Source organism: Vulpes lagopus, chromosome 6, assembly GCF_018345385.1.
Source record: "Vulpes lagopus strain Blue_001 chromosome 6, ASM1834538v1, whole genome shotgun sequence".
Lineage (NCBI taxonomy): Eukaryota > Metazoa > Chordata > Mammalia > Carnivora > Canidae > Vulpes > Vulpes lagopus.
In genome coordinates, this window is record NC_054829.1 from 28,461,344 (window position 1) to 28,485,776 (window position 24,433).

The following is a 24,433-nucleotide window of genomic DNA, read 5'->3' on the forward strand; positions in this document are numbered from 1 at the left end:
GCAACAAAAATAAAACATATCAAAATCTGGATGCAGCTAAAATAGTACTTAAAGGGAAACTTAAAACTTTAAAATGCTTAATATAAGAAAATAAAAAGGATCTGCCACCATGACCCTAAGGTTCTCCCTTCAGAAATCATACAGAACAGAGCAAACTAAACTCAAAATAGAAGGAAGAAAATAATAAAAGCAGAAGTCAATGAAATAGAAAACATACAAACACCAGAGAAAACTAATAAAACTAAAAGAGACATCTTTAAAACACCTGTCATAACTGATAGACCTGTAGTTAGATCGAAAATAGAGACAAAAGACAAATAAATGACCAGTACCAGAAATGGAAAAAACATACCACCAGAGATCTTACAAACATTTAAAAAGATAACAAGAGAATAAAATGTGTAACTTTATGCCAACAATTTGAGCACAACTTACATACGATGGACAAATATGCCTAAAAATAGAATCTATCAAAATTGGCATAAGAAGAAACAGAAAATCTAAGTAGCCTTTATCTTTTAAAGATAGTAAGTTTGTTATCAAAAACATTCTTAAAGCAGAAAAGAACAACTCCAGGTGATTTCACTGTTAGATTCTATCAAACATTCAAGAAAGAAATTTAACTTTTTCAGAAAATAGAGAAAGGATCACCACCCAACTCATTTTTTTTTTTTTTTTAGTATTTTATTTATTTATTCAGAGAGAGAGAGAGAGAGAAGCAGAGACACAGGCAGAGGGAGAAGCAGGCTCCATGCAGGGACCCCAACATGGGACTCGATTCCGGTCTCCAGTATCACACCCCAGGCTGCAGGCGGCGCTAAACTGCTGTGCCACCGGGGCTGCCCACCCAACTCATTTTATAAGGTTTGCATAACGCCAATACTAAAACCCAACAAAAACATTATAAAAAATGAAAATGACAGAGCTGTATGCCTCATGAATATAAACACAAATATCTTTCACAAAATTTTAGCAAATTAAATCCAGTAATATATTAAAAGGAACATTATGAGCAAGTAGTACAGTTTATCCAAACAACTGGTTAACATTTGAAAAATCAATCAACATACAAGTAAAAGAGAAAAATCTCAAGATCAGGATCAGATGCAGAACAGGTATTTGACAAAATCCAACAATTCATGATAATACTCCCCACAGAGCAGGAAGAGTTAGAGAACTTCCTGAAACTGATGAAGACCAACTGCGGAAAAATTGCTAAAGCCAACATCATGCTCAAAAATGAAAAACGGACTTGTTTTCCCCTGAGACAAAGAACAGGCAAGAATGTCTCTACTTACACCACATCTTGGCCAGTACTAGCAGGAGGTCCTAGCCATTCAGGAGGGCAAGAAAAAAAATAAAAATAAAAGGCATAAAGATCTGAAAAGAAGAAGTAAAACTTATCTGCAAATCCCACAATTGTTTATGTACAACACTCCAGGGAAGGTACAAAACAACTACTAGAACTAATAAATGAATTTAGCAAGACTGTAGGATACAAAGTTGATGCAAAAATAGACAGCCAAGTATTTTCTTACAAATCAGCAGCAAACAATTAGAAAATAAACTTTTTTAAATCCCACTCTTGAGCATATGGATATTGCTGTGTATGTGTGTGTGTGTGTGTGTGTGTGTGTGTGTGTGTACATCCCACCAAAATGAGAGAATCAACAGAGATGACAACACAGAACCCAGAAAATAGACAAATCAAAGAAAAAACAACCAAGGGAATCCCCACTCCCCGACCAAGATGGTGATAAAGAGGAGTCCCAAAATGGCAGTCCTGTGGAGGCTGGACAGCAAGTCATTCACCAATAGGACATGAAACTCTGGGACTGACAACACCAGAAAAGCTGGAACTGACGGACACCCGAATATGTTTTATTATTTGAGTCTTTACAGTTCCAGCAGAATGTTTAGAGCAAAATCACTGATGAGTAGAAAGCCAAGCCAATTAAAAACAAAGTAACCAGTATCTCCAAGTTAGAGAAAGAGCAAGTAATTATTGAGTATTCTGTGGCTGTTGTCAGCAATTTTTTTTAAAGATTTTATTTATTTATTCATGAGAGACCAGAGAGAGAGAGACAGAGAAAGAGAGAGAGAGAGAGGCAGAGACACAGGCAGAGGGAGAAGCAGGCTCCATGCAGGGAGCCCCATGTGGGACTCGATCCCAGGTCTCCAGGATCACACCCTGGGCCGAAGGCAGGCGCCAAACCATTGACCCACCCTGGCAATTTTTAAATAATACTGTAAATATTAAATAACAGCTTGACCAAAAATTAGATAAAATTATCACTAGGAGCGGGTGCCCAGCTGGCTCAGCTGGTAGAGCATGTGACTCTTGGTCTTGGGGTCATGAGTTCAAGCCCTACATTGGGTGTGAGCCTACTTAAAATTAAAAAAAAAAAAAAAATTTAATTATCACTGGGAGGATGGAGAAAGAAAAGTCAGGAAGTTAATTAAATCCTCATCCTCTATGGGAAATAGTCAAAAGATAATGCTTAAGAGTTGAAAAGCTGAGTCCTAGGAGTAAAAATAAGGTACTTAAATATATGGCAGTAAATCCCAGAGTAAACACTAAAAAAGAAAACCTGAAAATGATTGCTTCTGAAGAACAACAGGTGGAGCACAGGGTTTTCTCAAGTCTGATTACAATTTTACTTACTATTTAAACCAGGGATATTTTCACTTTGCTAAAAAGTAAAATAAAATAAGTTTAAAATAAAAAATAAATATTTCAAATAAAAATCTATACTGTCAACCTTGGGGTCTCTGTCAAGGAAATATTTTTAACTGAATTTGCTTTCTCTAAGCAAGTCTCAGACAAAATCAGTTTGAATAAAACACATGAAATATATATAAACAATTACAAAAAATTTAGAAACTTACTTTTTAAAAAACAAGTAGTTGAATAAAAACATTAGCAAAAATTAAGATTACAGAAACACTAAGGCCCATATCAAATATATCCAATTTCCTGATAAATACCACAAATAATTAAGAAAGCAGAATATTTTTTCAAAAATATTCCCATCACGGGCACTTGGGTGGCTCAGCAGTTGAGCGTCTGCCTTCAGCTCAGGGTGTGATTCCTTAGTCCCGAGAGGAGTCCCACATCGGGCTCCCTGCACAGAGCCTGCTCCTCCCCTCTGCCTGTGTCTCTGCCTCTCTCTGTGTCTCTCATGAATAAATAAATAAAATCCTTAAAAAAATTTTTTTCAAAAATTCAGCCTCAAAGCATATTTAATATGCCCAAAAGGCCTTTCCACCCACAGTAATAGGCACTTTATTTCTGTTGTTCGGCTCCCCACAGTAACATGGGCTACTTTCCCATACCACCTAAGAGCTCCAAAGACCAGTTTCTCACATTCATACAGAGATATTCCTCAATACCCCTCAGAGGGCACATTACCAGTCATTTCTAACAGAATGACTCTAAACTCCAACCCATCCAATCTCTAAAAGGTGAATTACTTCTGAGGGTATGTTTTGAAAAACAGCTTTCAAGTCACAAAAATACCAGGAAGGAAGGGGAGAAAGAGACCAGAAAATATGACAAAATTCTGAGAAACATACACATTTTTAAAATTCTTGTAACATTTTAACTCATTCCTCTGGATGTTAAATGGGAGGCTTTCTGGAAACCCTGAAATACTATTCATAGCTCCATCTAATCAGAAACATTCCAATTAAATGAATGATATTAATGTAATTATCTAAGAAAACACTCAAGGGAACTCTACAGATAGTTTCTAGAGTAGACTCCATCCTGTGGGGCAATTTCTCACTGAAGATGTATGTGGCCCATGTACTCGTTCCAATGTTTGTGAAGTGTAATCTATGATTATGCAATTGAACCTTACAGCCACCTCAGGCCATTCTGTGTTTAAAGAGACGTGTTTATGTCTATATCCTGCCAAACAACCATTATACCACTTAACCTCAGTTTAACCACTGCCTGAATGAACTTGTTAGGATGATACTGAGATACAGACACAAAACAAATAATAAGCTAAGAAATGGGATGTCCACATACTAAAAGGGGGGGCAGGGATCCTTACATAATACCCCTTAGTCACCACGGAAAATGTACTTGAGAATTTACATCCTAAAAACTGAAAATTTAAATACAGAACAGAGATAAAAATAACAAATGCCAAATTCCAAAAAGAAATGAATTCCTCTGAAGGGTGGGGTGTGTCATCTCAGAAAGCTGCCCCAAATACAATGTTCTTTCTGGATCTACCCAACCAAATCAGTAAATCTACAAACAAGAGAAAAAAAAAAAAAATCTGAGAACAGTTTTACAATGTGCTATATGGAGTACACTGCACTAGGTTATTGACTATAATCTACTGCCTATCAATAACAAAAGTCACTACCACCACCAAAAAAAAAAAAAAAGTCACTACCACCTAATTACTTCCTAGGATCAAAGCCCACTTTGTGGGTGCCAGACTAACTCTTGGCGAACAAATCCACACAGGAAAGTTAACAAGCACATGCATTCTCTTCTGCCTGTCAATTATCAAAGATGTACTGGCCAAAAATATTTCTTTTTAAAAATGCTTAGAAATTAAAAACCAGGAATGAGACAATACACTGATGTTTGAAGTGTCCTTTACCATATGTTTTCTTACTGTTTAATAAAATAAACAGTTCGGTATATAAGGCTAAGAGCCCAGCAAAAGATCTATTTCAATTAACCAGCCACCATATTTTAAGGCTTAAAAAGGAGAGATGCTTTAAGGAGACCAAGTAAAGGTTAAGAAGTTGATACCCACCATCACATGTACTCTACGATGTCACTTAGACCTCAATTTTGTTTTATCATTCAAGTGAAAAGTGACATAAGACTACACAAATACGTGAAACCATATCTTTGCTAAAACTCCATCTATAATGATTATTTTTGAGAAATAACCACCCATAGCCACTTAAAATATCAAAACTATGCCTATAATAAAATCATAAGAGCCTGTATTTCAATGTACTTAAAAAAACATCACAGGCTGGGGCAGCTAGGTGGCTCAGTCAATTAAGCGGTGATTCTTGATTTCAGCTCAGGCCATGATCTCAGGGTCATGAGATTAAGCCCCCCATCAGAGTCGTGCTGGGCATGGAGCCTGTTTAAAATTCTCTTTCTCCCTCTCCCTCTGCCTGCCTCTCACTTTCTCTTTCTCTCTCATTCTCTCCTTCTCTAAAAAAATAATTAATTTAATTAATTTAATTTAAAAATAAAATAAATTTGAGGCTGCATTCTGGTACTTCCATCAACAGAGAATAGATCATTTTAATCTTTCATTTGTCATGAATGAACAAACCCTTCCGGCAGTATTTTCCTTATTACTCAAGGCTAGGGGAAGCATTACTAGAATTCCATTTCGCAATTCATCTACATTACCACTGACGAATGTTCTCGCAAGTTATTTCTTACTCACGCTACTATAATTTAGGACTAGCGGCAGATGAAGTATACAGTGAACTATTTAGTCAAATATTATGTTACCAGTGAGGAAACAATATTCATTTATCAAGGTTATCCTGTTAGTTAATAAATAGAATTCAGTATCAACTTCCCTTTTAATGGCCTCTTTCACTCCAAAATACCAACTACTTATTCAATACGCATTTGCTTTTATTATATTATGATACTGCTTTTATTATAAATACTTTCTACAAAATGGATACTCCAAAGCATGGACTGTGTTTGCAAAGGTTAAATTATTACTGGTACTAAAAAGCAAAATATACAAATATAAGTAATTGACAAAGTAAACTGTGATGTCATCAAGGAGATGTACCATCTCTGATTCAGTGAATTTCTGGCACTGTTAGCATCATAGGTGGAAGCAGGCCCTTTGAATCCTAGACCCATAACTAGCCATGGGCAAGTGATCTGACCTCTCTGATCCTCCATTTCTAAATGTTTAACCTGGAGACCACCACCAGTTTCACTAGGTTACTGAAAGGAATTAATAGGGCCATTTATATAATAAGCTCTTAACCCAACACCCGACGTAAGTAAGTACTGGCCAGCTTGCTGCATTGCCTATGTTAGTCAAGGGAAAAGTACAGAGCAATCACACCTAAAGGAGTTAAGAAATATGCATACTAATCTTTAAAAGTCTATCCAAATAGTGAAATGATAATACCACAAAATAAAACAAAACTTACAAAGATCATATGAAAAAGTTATCCACAATCTAGCATATTTCACCAAATTTTTTTAAAGTCTAAGTTCTATACTGACTTGAGTAGAAAATGTCTAAGATTTCATTCACGAAACATCTATTACTTTATTACTTCATCTCCCAGTATTTGTAAAACAGAATAAATGTTTTAGTAAGAATTAACTAATGGTTTAATAAGAGTTAAGAATGTGGGGATCCCTGGGTGGCGCAGCGGTTTGGCGCCTGCCTTTGGCCCAGGGCGCGATCCTGGAGACCCGGGATCGAGTCCCACATCGGGCTCCCGGTGCATGGAGCCTGCTTCTCCTTCTGCCTGTGTCTCTCTCTCTCTCTCTCTCTGTGACTATCATAAATAAATAAAAAAAAAAAAAAAAAAGAGTTAAGAATGTTCATTAGCATTTTTTATAAAAGTAAAAGATTGGAAACAGGCTAAGTGTCCACCAAAATGGAAATACATGAAAAAAATCTTGCAGCTATAAAAAGAACAAGAGGAGTTTATATATACTAATATGGAATGATACAAGACATGGTGTTAAAAAAATACAAAATACGTAAGACTCTATATTAATACAACCAAAGAAAAAAAAGTATGTCACATGCATATATATTTACATATTTAAATTCATACACAAGGGATCAAAAGTATGCAACCAATGGTGACCTCTTCATTTCATTCTGCATAAATCTGTTATTTTACTATATCAGTGAGATCATACTTACACATTACTAGTATAATTTATGAACCTCAAGGAAAGTTAAAAATAAGTTTTAGGAAGCACTGTATACTTTACAAAAGGATTTTACAATTCTTTAAATAAATCCTTTAAAATCCTTTAATAAATAGGGGTGTCTGTTAAGTATCTGACTCTCGATTTCCGCTCAGATCTTGATCTCAGGATCTTGAGTTCAAGCCCCATGTTGGGCCCCATGTTGTGCTCCACACCTAGTATGGAACCTACTTAAAAAAAAAAAAAATCCTTTAACATAGTATCTAACTTGATCTTCTTTAGCTTCTAGAATTTAAGGTAGTATTCCTTATATTTAAAGTGAGAACAGACTCAGGTATTTATTAATCCTCGGTTAATAAATGCAGAGTCAAATAGAAACATACTCCCCCTGATCCTAAATTCAGTGTTCTGGTCTTCACACTACAGTATATCCAGAAACTGAACATGCAGTCATCTATAAGACTCTCTAAATTGGGATCCCTGGGTGGCGCAGCGGTTTGGCGCCTGCCTTTGGCCCAGGGCGCGATCCTGGAGACCCGGGATCGAATCAGGCTCCCGGTGCGTGGAGCCTGCTTCTCCCTCTGCCTGTGTCTCTGCCTCTCTCTCTCTCTCTCTCTCTCTCTCTCTCTCTCTCTCTCTCTCTGTGACTATCATAAATAAAAATTAAAAAATTAAAAAAAAAAAAAAAAGACTCTCTAAATCTCCATACTGCGTCTACCCATATGAGAGTCTGGAATGTGGAGGAAAAGGCATTCTGGTAGGAGTCCAGGATTAGGGTCCAGTCTCATCTACATCATTACTAAGACTTCATGGTAAATCAAACTCTACAACAATGATTCTCTAGGGGACTGCACATGAGGTTCAACAGTGATGTTTTTAAATAATACTAATACTCAAGCCTGATCTCCATATATTAGAACTTAATCTGGGTATGTTTATTATAAGCTTCCCAGGTTATTTTAAGGTAGGGCTTAGTTAAGACCACAGATATCCTTATCTGATAAAAAAATAAAAATAAAAGATATTAAAAACCACTTATGCTATATATATACTTTGCAAAGCTGAAACAAGGGATGCATGTTATATGGGAAAGTCCCCTATAAACAATAAAACACCTCACAAATGTAAAGGAATTATTATTCATTCATTCAAACATGTACCATGTCTTCCATGTGCCAGGCCAGAGAGAGAAGGCATCACCTTCCAGAAGCTGGAGAACTGCCATGCCCTCAATAATTGCTGAGCCATGGGAAAAGGCACAGCAGAGGCACAAAGGTGGTGGTGACCAGTCCAGCCTTAGGGTCCAGCCTTGGGTTATGGTGGGAAGAGGCCCTCAGAGAGGTGCCTAGGCAACTCAGTCAAGTGTCTGACTCTTGATTTTGACTCAGGTCATGATCTCAGGGTTGTGAGATCAAGCCCATTGTGGGGCTCCACACTAAGCATGGAGTCTGCTTGAGATTCTCTCTCCTGCTCCCTCTGCCGCTCCCCCCACCACTGGCATATGCAAACGATCTCTTTCAAATGATAAATAAAACTTTTTTTTTAAGATTTTATTTAATTATTCATGAGAGACACAGAGAGAAAGCGAGGCAGAGACACAGGCAGAGGGAGAAGCAGGTTCCTCACAGGGAGCCCGATGTGGGACTCGACCCCAGGTCTCCAGGGTCAGGCCCTGGGCTGAAGGCTGCACTAAACTGCTGAGCCACCTGCGCTGCCCAATAAATAAAACTTTGAAGAAAAAAAAGGCCTGCAAAGAGGAGACCCTTAGCTAGATCCTGGTATTCTGAACAGAGGGCACACCACCAGCAGGCTAGTAGTTCAAGATGGCCAGAGGTCCCTCAAAGGATGGTCTCAGGATCCTAAGGGTCCTTAAGACCCTTTCCAAGGGTCTGTGAGGTTAAAATTGTTTTAATATGGGGCTTCTGGGTGGCTCAGTGGTTAAGCATCTGTCTTTGGCTTATGACCTGGTTCTGGGATTGAGTCTCACTCACATCAGACTCCTCACAGGGAGCCTGCTCTCCCTCTGCCTATGTCTCTGCTTCTCTCTCTCTCTGTGTGTGTCTCTCATGAATAAATAAAATCTTTTAAAAAACTGTTTTAATATTAACACTAGCACACATCACCACCAAAACCTAGGAATAAACCAAATGTTCTCCAACTGGTAAATGGACACACTACAGTACATTCATACACTGGAATAAGACTGAGCAATAAAAAAATTAAAAAATAAATTATTGATACACACAACAGCATGGATGAATTTCAAGTGCACTATATTAAATGAAAGCCAAATTCAAAAGGCTACGACCATACAATTCCATTTACATGACATTTGGAAAAAACCACAACTATAGGACAGAAAAAAGGTCAGAGGGTGCTAAGGCTAAGGGCAGGGGAACATTTTGGGGTGATGGAAATGTTCTATATCTTCACTGTGGTTACACAACCACGTGCATTTGTCAAAACCCAGAGAACTGTACACTAAAATAGGGTGGATTGCACTGTATAGAAATTACACTTCAATAATTTTAACTTGTAAAAATAATAGTATGCTATTTGCCTTTTTCCTTCTCTTTCTCTCCTAAATGTACAGTGTTTGCCAGAAGCCGCATGACTAATGGTGTCATCACTCTCCAACTACGAGAATGCAAGCTTGTATATTCTTAATGTTCTAAATTTTTCTCCACTTCAACACAGTGATGGATATAATCAACATAAACACAAAGCTCTCTTGGGGCTTCAATAATTTTAAATTAGTTTCTGAGACCCAAAAGTTTGACAACCACTGCTATAGGTGGTAGGGAAGCGCAGAAGAATTCTAAGCAGAGGGTATGGGTATCTAAACCCCCAGGAAGAGTCGTGCAGGGAGATGAGTAAAGAGACACTACCCGGGCACCTGGGGGGCTCAGTCAATTAAGGTGCCAACTCTTGTTTTCAGTTCAGGTGCTGATCTCAGGGCTTTGAGATGGAGCCCCACATCGGGCTCCCTGCTCCGTGTGGAACCTGTTTAAAAGACTCTCTCCCTCTCATTCTACCCCACTCCCTCAAATAAATAAAAATAAATCTTGAAAAAAAAAAAAAAAAAAAGGAGTTACTACAGAGGTCTGACTAAGGCTGATCCCAGGAAGGAACGGAAAGAAACTATGTCCACACACCATCTGCAGCTTGTTACAAACCCAAGCCAGTGTCTCTCTACTGAGCTCTCTATGTTGGTGTGTTAATGTTTTGCAAATGAATTTCTGTCAGCTAGTAATTTAGTCAGGAGATGAAACCTGCTAAAAGAGCCATTCTACAATGCATTACTAATAAGTGATTTGGGGATTACTCACTCTTCAAACGATGCCAATAATTTAAAACTGAGTTTTATATATCTTAAACTTGAAAAATAACCATCCTGAGGAGGTACAAAAAGCTAATATGGGGGGGAACTTCAATACCTCAAAATCAATTAGGAAAACTAGATAACTGATTAAAAACCAACATATCACTTAACTGAAATACGCTTTCATTTGTATCCAGAAACACTATGACAATCCCAACTCAGCACAATGCTCTATGTGTAAATGTGAGTTTTACTTGGTGTGAGGGGGGAGGTGTTTATCTTTGGCCTACACAGTCCCCTTTCCTCCTGGGGGAAATTCATTTCTAAAACACTGGCCCTATACATTCCAAATTACTTCAAGTACAGAGCTTTTTCTATAATCTTCTTATGCCCACAACTATTAGAGTACTTTGGGATGCCACAGAGGTAAAGAAATTAATGTGAAAACCATCTACGTCTTTAAACTTTGAATACATGGAAATCAGATGATAGATCAATCAATCAGTCATGGGAAGGAAGTGGTAGGTATTAGAAGGAAGATTTCCTCTACCTAAAAAAAGAAAAAACTTAAATACAATTTTATAAGCCATTTTAAATGAGTATGTGTGCGTGTAACTGCCATCACATACTGCTTCTCTAAGGGTTTTAAGTAGCCAACCCCTGTGACATGTCTGTAATCCCAAAGAGGTAGAAACCTGTCTAGAGATGTCAATTTGCTATCTTTTAGAAAGTTCACCTATACTTCCGTTCATGGGAAAGGAGGTAGGGGGCATGCCGGCCTTCTGCCAAAGGAGCCGTGTATGATTAAAGATAAAGTAAAATAAGATCCTTACCTGAAAGTACAGTCCTTTCGATCTACTTCTTATACAGAAATCTTGGATATTAGTTTACTGCCATTCACATTTGAAACTGAACCTATGGACTGAAAGGGAGGAAATAATTAATTTGAAATACATGCACAATGAAGATAAAAACATCAATTCGATCAAAGATGAAATTTCCATACACTTGTTGAAGCCAAATGGTTTCTGCAGGAAACCTGTTTTCTGTGACTCAAATCCAAAATGGAAAACGTGGGTGGTTCTTCCTGTCTCACCATTAAGAGTCAGCCAATTGGCTGATGAAGTTTTCACACAACTTAAGCTCAAACTTCAGCCTTCCATCTGCTCTAATACTGTCATACCTTAGGGAAATGAAAGAAAAATAAAGGCTTTCTTCAGCCTCAAAGTCAGGCTTTAACAGGTACCTTATTCCATCCAGACTCTATTTGAGTACAAAACTTCAAATCTTCAAAACTTCAAATCCAGATGTGAAAAATAATGAGAGCTGCATCACAAAGTAATTCAGGTGCTTTACAGCTGTCTCTGACTGGAGCTACTATTTCTAAAAAAATTACAAACTAATCTCTCCTGGATATAAGACTACAATTGCAGTGTGACTGTGGAGCAGAGGCTTCCAGCCCAGTCCATGTAACCAAAGCTGCACTCCTTCCCACCCAAAAGTCACATACCATTTGCCAAGACCTGCCTGCCAACAGATACTGTATTTGGGCTTCTCAACATACAAGTCTGCCAGACTGGGATACGAATCCAGTAATTCTACAGGGTATTTCCGCATATCCACCTAGAGCTAGTCAACCAGCCAGTGTGATAGAGACAACTGAAAACACACACACTATGGGACACCTTCAAGGAGAAAGAGACCGTGGGTAGGAGATACTAGCATGGTATATCATGTACACCCTTCAGCCAAAGGCCTCCTCACCTTTACACCAGTAATCAGTGGAAAATATGCAAATATAAGACCATAACAATTTAGATGGCTACTTCCAACATTAATACAAGGATTCCAAGTGGCAAACCACTCAAGAAGAGCAACTGTCCAGGTCCTAAAGATTCCAGGCCCCATCTGAATATCCCTCCTGCCTCAGGAGGCTGTCTCAGAAATGCTAAGAGGCTCAGAGAGCTCCCCTTGCTTAGCCTTTCGTGAGCCACGCTCTTACACATCAACCCCCCTGCAGTCACAGAGGAGAATCTATCAGCCAGACTAAAGCAAGGGGCACTGGCTCCCAAAGGATGCATCCCAAGGAAACTGCTCTGTGGCAAGACCGTGAAACTTGAAATACATGCACCATCTGTACTTTTAAATTTCAGGAAGTTTTGGTATGGAGGCACTAAGCAGATTATGAGCAAATACATATCATAAGCTCTCCGAACTGGAAGAGGCTGTAATACCCCATTACCACTGTAAAACCATCATCCTACAGATAAGATGAAGTCAGAATCTCCTAACTGCCAGCCCAGTGCTCTTCCTATCACACCCTGCTCTTTAATCAACTAGGGAAACGATCTTTTGGAGCATATCAAAATCAAGCTACAACCCCATTGCAGGATTAACATAAAAGATTAAGAAGCAAAACCTTTAGAATAATTCCCTGCTGGAGAAGGGGTAGGGCAGGGTTGGCCATCTTTCTCCATACAAATACGATCTAATCTTCAGTGAAAATGTACATACAAAATTATATACAAAGATCATCTCTTTCTTTAAAAAACTACATCGCTTCCAAACTTGTACCTCCAGCAAAAAAACACAAAGCATAATGCCTTACTTTACTGACACAGAATGTTGAACTAACAAAAATAGCAATCCTTTCTTCACAAGTTGAGGCTGAAAATATTTTCTAAATAAGGTATTTTCACTGTGCTATAATTAATTTCCTCTATTACAATATATTAAACTTCAGAGCAAATCAAGTAGATTTTATTCCCCCATTGTAGTTTTCTTTAAAACTCTGATTTAATGCTTCAAAGACCATAACAATAAAGTAATCTTTCACTCTGTTCATTTCTCCAATTCCAGATCACAATTCCACAAATAACAAAAATATGCTTGCTTATACATATAAAAAGAGAAGAAGGCCATTTGTATAGGATGGAATATCTGCATGCATTTTTAAAACTTTTAAGATAAAACCTAAATCTTTGAACAAATACATAGGTTATCAGAGAGGCCTATTATTAAGGATATTTCAGTCATAATTTGTGACAAAGCTAGTACCAATTCTGCCATGAATTAGTTGTGCAATACTGGGCAAGTCATTTAACCTTTGGGTTTAAGCTAACATAACAAGCCAAAATAGTCAACTTCTAAGATATTTTCTAGGTTTCTGAACATCCTCCTCAGACATTAAGGATCATCTTCATTTCCCTTGAATCCCAAAAATTTAATATATCCTTAAATAATACAAACAAGCATTTTATAAGTTACATTATGCCCCAGAACTTACCAGAAAGCTGCCAGCAGTTTAGATAAATGAAAATTTCAGAACATTGTGGACTTTATCTGCATTAAATGTATCTCCCTGTCTCGTGTTCCAGCTTCTCTGAGCAGGCGTAAAAATGCACTTTCACATCTGGATGACTCTGTTGAAGAGTTTTCCCCAACTCTCCCCAGGCTTTGACTCCTTCCTTCCTCTTCCCATCCCTGCTGCCTCAGGACCCTGATACCCTGAAATCTGGCTCTATCTGCCACAATACTGAAAATGAAAAGTTTTTCTATCATTAGGTTTCAAACCAGCTACCATCCAAATATCTATATCTGTATCTAAATCTGTACATTTTGACCACAGAAATCTAGATTTTTAACGTCTAGAGAATGTTCCACTGATAATATCTGAAAATTTAATGGTTTTTTCATCTGAAGCCGAGTTCCTTACTGCCAAATAAGCAAGGAAGTTCCAGAACACTATTTATAACACAACTCATAACCTTAAGATAATTTTCTTTATGTACCAACTAGTGACTGTGCCATCCCCAGTGAGTTTATGAATAAAATAAGCACTAGGACTGAGAATCTGGCATTTTACTAGTAGAAATCCTAAAGAGTAGTTGCTTTTTGCCAAGTTCATTCATTCATATACTGACTGAGCATCTCTTACAGGGTAGGCAATATTTATTCTCTGTGCTGGAAATCCAAAAACTGATACAAAGTCAGCCTTCATGTGGTTTGTAGTCTAAGGGAGGAGACACACAACAGGACACACAGACTATATGAACATAATAGAGACATGATATATACTACATACTCATAAACAGTCAAATTAACACACAGACATATTACATGGGAAATACATATAATGTGAGAGGGACTATGTGCTATTGAAAAGGAGGTGGCCAGAATAGCAGAGGAAGTGGATTCAGGCATGAAGGGAGGGAAGGTGAACTGCAATCTTATGTGGGTCAGGGTAAGACTCACAGCAAGGGCAGCATCGGAGCACAGACTTGAAAGGGCTGAGAAGTGAGTCAAACTAAATTTTCCTTATAATTTTTACCTTGCACTGACCAAGCATGTAACAGAAATGCCTTATCAAAACAACGACATATGAGCAAATTTATGAACAGCCCAGAAGGGTAAACAGAAGAGAACTGTGCATCAACTGCCTTCATTTTTGTAGCTCAGTGTACTAAGTTGAAACTTACATCTTCAATTAGGCATGCTCATTATGCATTTTTTTCTTCCCTATTAGTTTGAACAAAATTCTTTGTGCCTGATCCATTTTCCTTAAAAGTCCAGAACAATTTTCCAAGTATTCCTTGAAGCATGAAACAACGGTATTATTCAACCAGCAAGCCACTGAGACATCCCAACTATCACATGAGGACTTAAATCTCAGTATGAGAACCCACGAGGCACTGGAGCTTCATCCCACTGGGGAGAAACCTGTGCTTTCCCAGAGGGGTTGGTGGGGAAAGACCAGGCAACCTGTGAAATCAGGAGGCCTCCCCCCACCAAACAGCTGTCTAACCTTGAGCAAATCTCTTCACTCTGGGCTTGGATTTCCTCAACTATAGAATCAGGCCACTGGACCACATTAATTTTATAGTTTGAATAGTTATTTCCAAGCCCATTCCAAGGCTGGGTTCACTTCAGAAAAAAAGTTAAGTAAATAACCATATCCAAAAAATTATAACACTGCTAATCCACCATCAGAGATCCATACACTTTAATTTGTTCTTCTGAGAACCGTAATGAATTTGTCTTAACTCATGCATCAAGTCTCAACTCTCCCTCTCGGATCAAAAAAGATTCACAAGGATGGGTCTGGACTAGTTCACCAAAGACAAAAGAACTTGCAAAAAAAGATAGTATTTCTGTCTTGGCTTTATTATCAACATACTCTTAAGTAGACTAATATGGAAATCCTAAACTAACACAAGCATGCACCTGCTGAGGGGTTTTAAATATTCTTCATGCACCACCAATTCCAATTTTAAAAAATGTGTTTTTAAAGAGTAGGCTTCCATCAAAGTTACTTGCGATCCATTAGTCTTCTTACTACTATATTATTTCAAATAGGTGCCATGATTAGCATCTTATTCAGAGAGCCCCAAGATCTACACTTCCCACCACCATTAACAGCTCCCTTCTGTGTAAAGCCCACTTTCTCGATGCAGATTAAAAAAGGAAGCAAATAAACGAACTGAGGATGGAAGAATTGTTTCCTGACTTCTTTGCCCTATGGTACAGGCAAAGTAAATTAGGTTCTGCCAACCAGGCACAGCACACAGGACTCCGTCAGAAAAGAGTCATGTTACTTGGGAAAAGAAGCAAGGTGGAAGGATATGTGGTACCCACTTTGCTGGCAACATGCAGTGCTTCTGGCTCTGGCTCCCTGACTTGGAGCATCCCAACCCAGGCAGGGGCAGCAGCCCCTCAAAGGGCCAATCCCACAGTGCTGTACCAGCAACCATTCCCAGAAACTTGGCCTACAGGCTCTTTCTTCAGCCCTCCTGATGATTTGCTAAGCAACCTATCACCTCTAATAAATCCCCCTCTGTTTACACTAACTAGAATAGATCTTAGTATCTGTAACCAAAAACTCTGACCAATTCACGTAGCACATATTCCTTTCATTATTTCCATACACAAGAGCTGAGATTGAAAGACACAAGAAACACATAGAACATTCCACCATAAGTCAAGAGTTCTTTGTTTCCAGCCAGGGCTCAAATCCACAATCAACACTTGCAACCTTTCCTTATACGTACTTTCTCATAAATTTCATCGCCTCTGCCATGCACGGAGAAGAAAATGATTTTTGCCTAACTAATTTTCTATCAATAAAGAGTCTGATGACAGTAACTTGGCGAGATATTTGAGAACAGGATATAATAAACATCGTTTTCCATACCAGCTCAAGTTTATGGAGAGGCCTGCACTGTTAGGCAGCACTCTGAGAACATTCCCAAACTGCAGACGAGGTGATCTAATGCTGTGTTGCGATGCCAAAATGATCAGCACTCTATGCCAAGGCATACCTTAATTCACAAAGCAGCAATGAACTTTTCACTTATTTTCACCCATCCCTCAGGGCAAGATAATCATAGTAAAACCACAGACACATCAGGTAACTAAAATATAATCCTATGACCTAACACCAAAAGCAGACTAGAAATGCTGAGAAGTGATTATGCATGTTAAAATTCTCTTCTCGGCAGAAAGACACTAAGTCCCATAAAATCAGTTGACAAAAATGAGAAAAGTAATCAGTTGTTAGTAATACTGTTCTTTGAAATGGCAGAAGAATCTTACAAAGGACATTTGATATCTCTGAATTATCAAATTACTCTGTACTATCAAACTGCACAAAAATATTTCTCAGGTAATACTCAAAGGCCAAACTTCTGTAGAAAAAGATCACTTACACACTTCTGAAGCCAATTAATGACACTGATACTCAGAAGGCGACTCAGCACTCTGCCAAATAGAAAGCGGGCATTCAATTCAAAGGAAAGCACAAGTATGCATCAACAGAGACTCCAGACAAGTCTACCAATGTTAGTGCCAACCTTGCCCAGGGTCCCAGGCACTCAGAGCAATTCCAGCTTCCTTACTGCAGCACCACCTCCCCCTCCTGCTGCCCCAAATCACTTTTATCAAATACTCGGCAGCACATTTAGCTTTAACACTGGTGGTGGGGAGAATGGGAATCCACAAAAGTCAAAAATAACTGTATCTTTCACTAAGGACAAGGCAAATCAAGTTGCTAAAGAAAACTCAGAGCTTGGCTTCTTCAAAACAAAATTTTAGGAACAATAATTTCATGGAGCTTCTAGGCAAGGAAGTTACTAAGATGAGTATGGAGTTTTACTATGATTACACGTGCACCATATGTGTCCTTGAGATGCATCTGGCTCTCTCTCTCTCTCTTTTTTTAAGAAATGAAGTATTTCTGGGCTAGAAATGACACATAGCCTACTTTGGAGGTTTTTTATGGTTTCTCATATTTAGACTCTAACCTCAATCCACTGCAGGTTTAAGGATAGATATGATGCTCATTCATTAATAGTATCAAAGTCAAAAACACATATGTAATGTTGCAGATGAGTGATTCTCAAAGCTAGTCTGCAAAACCATACCTGCAATTGTAGGTCCTCAGAGAAATGAGGGGGAAAAAATTGTTCATGAGTATTTCATAAAGCTAGCTAAATGTATCCAATTTAAAGGGTCGCTCTTTATTCTGAGACTATGTCCTTTCTACTCATTTGGTATTCAAATAGCCTTTCTTTATGAAATGCTGAATTTTTAAAATTTTTTAATTTAAATTCAATTAATTAACATATATATTACTAGTTTCAGAGGTAGAGTTTTGTGATTCATCTGTTGCATATAACACCCAGTACTCATTACATCACGTGCCCTCCTTAATGCCCATCACCCAGTTACCCTATCCCCTACTCACTTCCCCTCCAGTAACCTTCAGTTTGTTTCCTATAGTTAAGAGTCTCTTATGGCTTATCTCTCTCTCTCTGATTTCAGCATATTTTGTTTTCTCTCCCTTCTCCTATCATCCTCTGTTTTTGTTTCTTAAATTCCACATATAAGTGAAATCATAAAATTGTCTTTCTCTGATTGACTTATTTTGAAATCATGAAAATTTTAAAATTTGATCTATAACATGCAAGTTTGGGTACCACTGCTCCAGATTTTCTGTGCCTTCTCTTTTTCCAACATCCCAACTCCCCTTCTTCCAGTTGCTCAGGCAAAAAATAAAAATAAAATAAAACCTAATGCTACTCTTGGCTCCTCTTTACCCCCTCCCCACTTCCAGATCATGAGCATATCCTGTCAGCCTTGCTCTCAAAACACATCCATATCAATTACTTCTCACCACCATAATGAAGATACAGAATATTTCCATCACCCCAAAACATGATATCAAAATAGCCCAATAAACATATGAAAAAGGGGCAGCCCCGGTGGCGCAGCGGTTTAGCGCCGCCTGCAGCCCAGGGCGTGATCCTGGAGACCCTGGAGTCCCGCGTTGGGCTCTCTGCATGGAGCCTGCTTCTCCCTCTACCTGTGTCTCTGCCTCTCTCTCTCTCTCTCTCTCTCCCTCTCTCTCTCTCTGTGTCTCTATGAATAAATAAATAAAATCTTTAAAAAAAAAAGTATGAAAAAGTCCTCAACTGCCTTAGTCTACAGGGAAATACAAATCAAAGCCATGAATGAACACCTCTAACACCCACCAGAACAGCTACAGTTAAATGGCAGGCAATACAAAGTGTTGCCAAGAATGTGGAGCTCCCATACGGTGCTGATGGATAACCATTTTGGAAAGCTGTTTCTCAGTATCTACTAAAATGAATATACATATACCCCATGACCCAGCAAGTCCACTTCTAATTATATCCCCACCAAAAAAACATACACAGAAAAGGCAGCACTATTCACTTGCCAAGGACAGGAAACAACCGTGGTGTCATCATACAATGGAATGCCCTACAGCAACAAAAAATGAATGAACTACAAATACTTGTAAGAACATGGATGAATCTCACAAACACCATGTTGAATGCAAGAAGTCGGGAACAAAAGAATATATTACATATGACTGCATTAATATAAAGCTCACAAACTATGGAATTAGTAGTCAAGGAGTAGTACTTTGGGAAGGGGTGACTGAGCCTTCTGAGGAGCTAGTAATATTCTTTTTTAAAAAAAAGATTTTATTTATTAGAGAGAGAGTGTGTGTGAGAGAGAGCACAAGCAGGGGGAGCGGCAGGGAGAGGGAGAGGAAGAAGCAGGTTCCCCGCTGAGCAGGGAGCTCGATGTGAGGCTCAATCCCAGGACCCTGGGATATGACCTGGGCCGAAGGCAGACACTCAACAGACTGAACTACTCAGGAGCCCCAGGGGCTAGTAATGGTCCACTAATCTGAGTGCAGATTACAAAAATGTATTCACTTTATAAAAACTCATCCCACTGCACACTTGTGCTTTTTGCACTCTTCTATATGTTTTTTATACTATTAACACAAAATATTGTTTTGTTTTTAATAACCTTCTCAGTAAGGCTTTCTCTGGCCTGGCTTCATGATTATGTCTACCACTGCTGAGTATTCCATATCCTTTCCGCCCTCCCCCTTATTTTTCCTCTTTAGCACTTGCCAATATCTCAATATTGTCTATTTTACATACCAGATAGATTTTACAAACTTACCTTGCTTACTGTCTATCTCCACACACCAAGCTCAAAGTTCAATGAGCACAACTATTTTGTCCACTCTGCTGAGTACACACTACTGAGTCTCTGGTGCCTAGAACAATGCCAGCATCAATAGGAGGCACTTAATAAACACTGATTTAATTCATGTGTTAATTACACAGCCTTGCCCAATGCAATTATGCTCGTGGATTGGAGTAAATTCTCTTACTAGACAATTTACTCCCCCAGTAAGCAGGGTATGCTCAACAAGAAGCCAGTTCTGTTCTGTTCTGACTTCATACTTCTCCACATGGTTCCCAGACTTCTCATTTGCCTGATCACTCGCTGGATGCTCCCATTTTTCCTATTTCCAGATCAGGTTCTGGCCAGTTTGGGGTACAACACTAACACTCTAAGTTCTGTAACATCCACATTTATAAATGAAACCTAAGGCTGCATTAACTTCTTTCTTAGCAAAATCTACCCTATGGACTCATACTGAGTTTTAAGGTCAAATAAACATAACAAAGAAACTTATCTCTATTCAATTTTTTGTTGTTGTTCACATAAACACATAAATCAAGAAATAGTCCCATCTTATACTGGGGTCTTTGGCTTCTGGACCTAAATGTAGACATTTTCGGGGGTCTCTCTCCCTGATCCCAAGAGCAAGTTTTAGCTCTTCATTCCAACCCTTGAATTTTTTTATCTTTTGTTAAGGATTTTATTATTTTTAAGTATGTCTATGCCCAGTGGGGGCTTGAACCCACAACCCTGATGGGGAAACACAGGGCTAGCTGAGGACAGGGCATGAGTCTGGGGCAGCACAGGACAAGTCCTTGAAACAGGCAGAGGGACATTCCTTCTCTGGACTCAACTGCCTCAATGTTTATACTTTGCTAAGGGCAAAATACAATCTTAGCCTGACCCCTGGGGATCCTGTGAGTCTACTTCAAGATATAAAAATTCCTTTAGAAATTTTCTTTATCTCAGCAGCCCCAGTGGCGCAGCGGTTTAGCGCCGCCTGCAGCCCAGGGCGTGATCCTGGAGACCCTGGATCGAGTCCCGTGTTGGGCTCTCTGCATGGAGCCTGCTTCTCCCTCTGCCTGTGTCTCTGCCTCTCTCTCTCTCTCTGCATCTCTATGAATAAATAAATAAAATCTTTAAAAAAAAAAATTTCCTTTATCTCTAAACCCCCAAGGTACATGTTGGCAATCATCCTCCAAGCACACAGGCCACCGATACACATCTGCAGGGTCTCATGACTCAGGTTTTATTAGACGTAGTAAGTGACCTTTTCCCAAAAATAGCTAGCCCCCTCAAGCTCCTGGAAACCTTGCTTCCAAAATTCCTTAGAGTGTATCCTCAAACCCCTCCCAACTCCCAGGTATATAATCAGCTACCCTTCACAGGCCCCGGGCAGCAGCTCTTCCTGCCCACAGGTCCTGTCTCTGTGCTTTAATAAAATCATCATTTTGCACCAAAAACGTCTCAAGAATTCTTTCTTGGTCATCGGCTCCAGATCTCACCTATATTCCAAAACCTCATCAACTCCAAGATCAAGAGTTGTATGCTCCTCCGACTGAGCCCCAATGCTTGAATTCTTTTAAGGCAGTGTTTCTCAACCTTTTTTTTTTTTTTTTAAATCAGTCCCCAAGGAGACTTTTTGGACATTTTCCTAAATCACACTTCCCCATGAAATTGTAATCCACAAATATACTGTATGTGTATTTATGTACTAGTGTACATCACACTTCAAATATTAAAGAATAAAATTTCTGGGCCCCCTCAATTTCACTTCCTTGAATGTGTGTACTTTAAAACCCCACTTCTATCAACTACACTACCTTACCTTTATAATTTTGCTTCACTTGGACATCTGTCAACAATAAAACCATTTCAGTAAAAGATAAAAGTTATGGCGCTGAGATCAAGAGTTGTACACTCCACTGACTGGCTCAGGCGTGTTACTCTTGATCTCAGGACTATGAGTTCAAGCCCCATGTTGGGTGTGGAGCCTACTTTAAAAAAAAAAAAAAAAGATAAAAGTTGTAACCCAGGGAAGTACAGAGTTCAACAGCACAGTAGGAAAGGCTTCCCTCCCAGCTGACACTAATCCATTAAAACTACTATTTTTAAAGTATACTTCTCCAACAAGCGAGAAACCCACCAAATACCCAGATTTATTTTCTCATTCATAAGGACAGCATTCTGTTAAACTAGACACTTTGTTGAATTCAAAAGCTGTCCCTTAGCTAGCAATCTATCTAACCTTCTTAAAATCTATTTTTAAAAAGAACACAAGATTAGCACAAAATGACTTATTTCAGTCTCTCCTAAATCCCTCTAAGAATCTGTTCCTATTCTTGTCCTCCTGGCCTGCGTCCGCCCTATCTTGACTCTTGTAGGAGGTTCCCCTTGCCCTAGGTTCAGATTAGTACTTTTTATTTTCCACATTACTAGCAAACTGTTTAAATGCAAATCTGATCTGTGGCTCCCAGGATATTTTAAATCTTTCTGGAGCTTCTCCAGCCTATGAGATAAAAGTCCCAACTCCTCGGCATGATCTGCAAGGATTTTTCACTGCAAAGCCAATCACTGGCCAGCCACATCTTCTCGTTTCTAGAAAGTTTTTCATAATCACTTTGCCCAGGATAGCAGAAATGCTCTTATGCCCATGCCAGCTCATACTTGCCCACCCATCTCATTCCCTCAGCCCTTAGTATCTTCCTATTTTAGAAGCAACAAAGACTTCCTCTTCTTTCCCTCTTCTTTCCCTCTTCTTCCCAGGGTCACAAAGCACCTCATAACCAGCTTCACAGGCACTCTGCATACATTTGGTAATACTTGCTCATCAGGATGGGTCCGTTTTCCCCCAGAATTGAGCCACTGAAAAGATGCATGCAAGGAAATGCACTAAGAATACTTGCTACAGGCTGATATCCTAAATAGGGGGCTTGACATTCATCTTTGTATTCCTAGCACCAGGAGTACCAGGAACCTATGAGAATTGGAAGCCTAATAAATATTTTTGGAATGACAGAAATCATGCTGGATCCAGATAACTACTACCTCTTTCTCTCAGGGTTATCAAATCACCTGTTTAAACCTAGATTCAATTTCTGCCAGAAATTCACATGCAACTCAATCCATTTTTCTTTCTTTAGAAAACAAAAACACTGATTTCAGAAGCTTCTCTCACCTTCTCATTTCTTGAAGTTTCCAACCGGGTTCCTGGAAAATAATTGCAGTTTTCAGTATCCTAGGAAACAACTCATTTCAGCCTGGAGATATTTACCTACTTGAACTGAGTGAGAATGCTCTCACTTTACTGCATCTTTTGTATTCTACCTTTCTTGGTCTGAAAACCACTCTTTGCTAGGGAAGATAGGAGGAGTGAATGGCTTTGCACTCCCTCTTTTAATAGTAAAGTGAGTCTAGCTTCATTCTTCTTCCTCATCTTGTATAGACTGAAAACTAATTTGCATATACCTAATCTTTATTAAAGGTGAACACAAATATACTTTATGACACAGCAAGTCCACTCTTAGACATATACCCAACAGAAATGCATGCCCACATGCACCTCAAAGGACCTAATAGCCAAAGATCAAAAACTGAAACCCAAATGCCAATGAAGAGCAGAACATATAAATATCTGTATATCCATACACTGGAAAACTATAGAGCAATAAAAAAGAACTGCAGCTATAAACAACATATGAAGAAATTTTACACGTTAAACAAAAGAAACCAGGTACAAATAAAAAGATGCTTTGCGATCCCATTTCTACAAATTTCAAAAATATGTAAAAACAAATCTATGATGTTAGGAAGTAAAGAGTGGTTATCTTTGGAGAACAAGGCTAGTGATGGCAAAGGTGTATGAGAAGGCTTCAGGGGGCTCGTAATGTTCTCTTTCTCAACCCTGCACAGTGATTACACACGTCTCCATCTACTGATGATTTATTAAGTTCTATCTTTACAATGCACTTGATACGTGTTATATTTACAAAAAGTTTTCTTAGATCACTATGGTAATTTCAAATCCTTCTCTCCAAGTCATGGGTCATCCTAGATATAACCTTTCTAAATATTTTTTGTCCTTCAGGCTGTTCTTTTGTTTGAATGCTTACTACTATGTACCCATTTCTTTTGTACACCACTTATAAACTGCCTTCCTAAGAAAGTAGAAACAATCCACAGAATAGCAGAAAACTTTTTCAAATCATTTCTGTTAAAAGATTTGGATCTAGGGTATATAAACAACTCTTATGACTCAACAGGAAAGGGGCGACTGGGTGGCTCCGTCAGGTAAACGTCTGCCTTAGGCTCAGGTCATGATCCTCAGGGTCCTGGGATGGAGCCCGCATCAGGCTTCCTGCCCAGTGAGAAGTCTGCTTGTTCCAATTCTCCCTCTGCCCCTCCCCCTACTTGTGTTTTCTCTCTCTCTCAAATAAATAAAATCTTAAAAAAAAAAAAAGACCTACAACTCAATTTTAAAATGGGCAATTTTAAAAGATCTGAACAGACATTTCTCCAAAGAAGTTATACAATAACCAATAAACACATGAATGATGATCAACATCATTAGTCATTATGGAAATGCAAATCAAAGCCATGATGAAACTCCACTCCACACCCATTAGGGCTGCTAAAATAAAAACACCAAACAGTACACCAAGTGTTGCCAACAAGTGTTGGCA

General features: G+C 38.7%; 1 protein-coding gene across 15 annotated transcripts in view; it reads right to left on the reverse strand.

Moving 5' to 3' along the window:
- Window positions 1–24,433, reverse strand: part of SIPA1L1 (signal induced proliferation associated 1 like 1) — a 373,433-nt gene that overhangs the window by 320,950 nt on the left and 28,050 nt on the right. For all 15 annotated transcript variants that reach the window (XM_041758492.1, XM_041758500.1, XM_041758507.1 and 12 more), the window contains one exon: window positions 11,075–11,163. The gene's annotated coding sequence lies outside the window, so the exon portion shown is untranslated. The remainder of the gene's footprint in view (window positions 1–11,074; window positions 11,164–24,433) is intronic.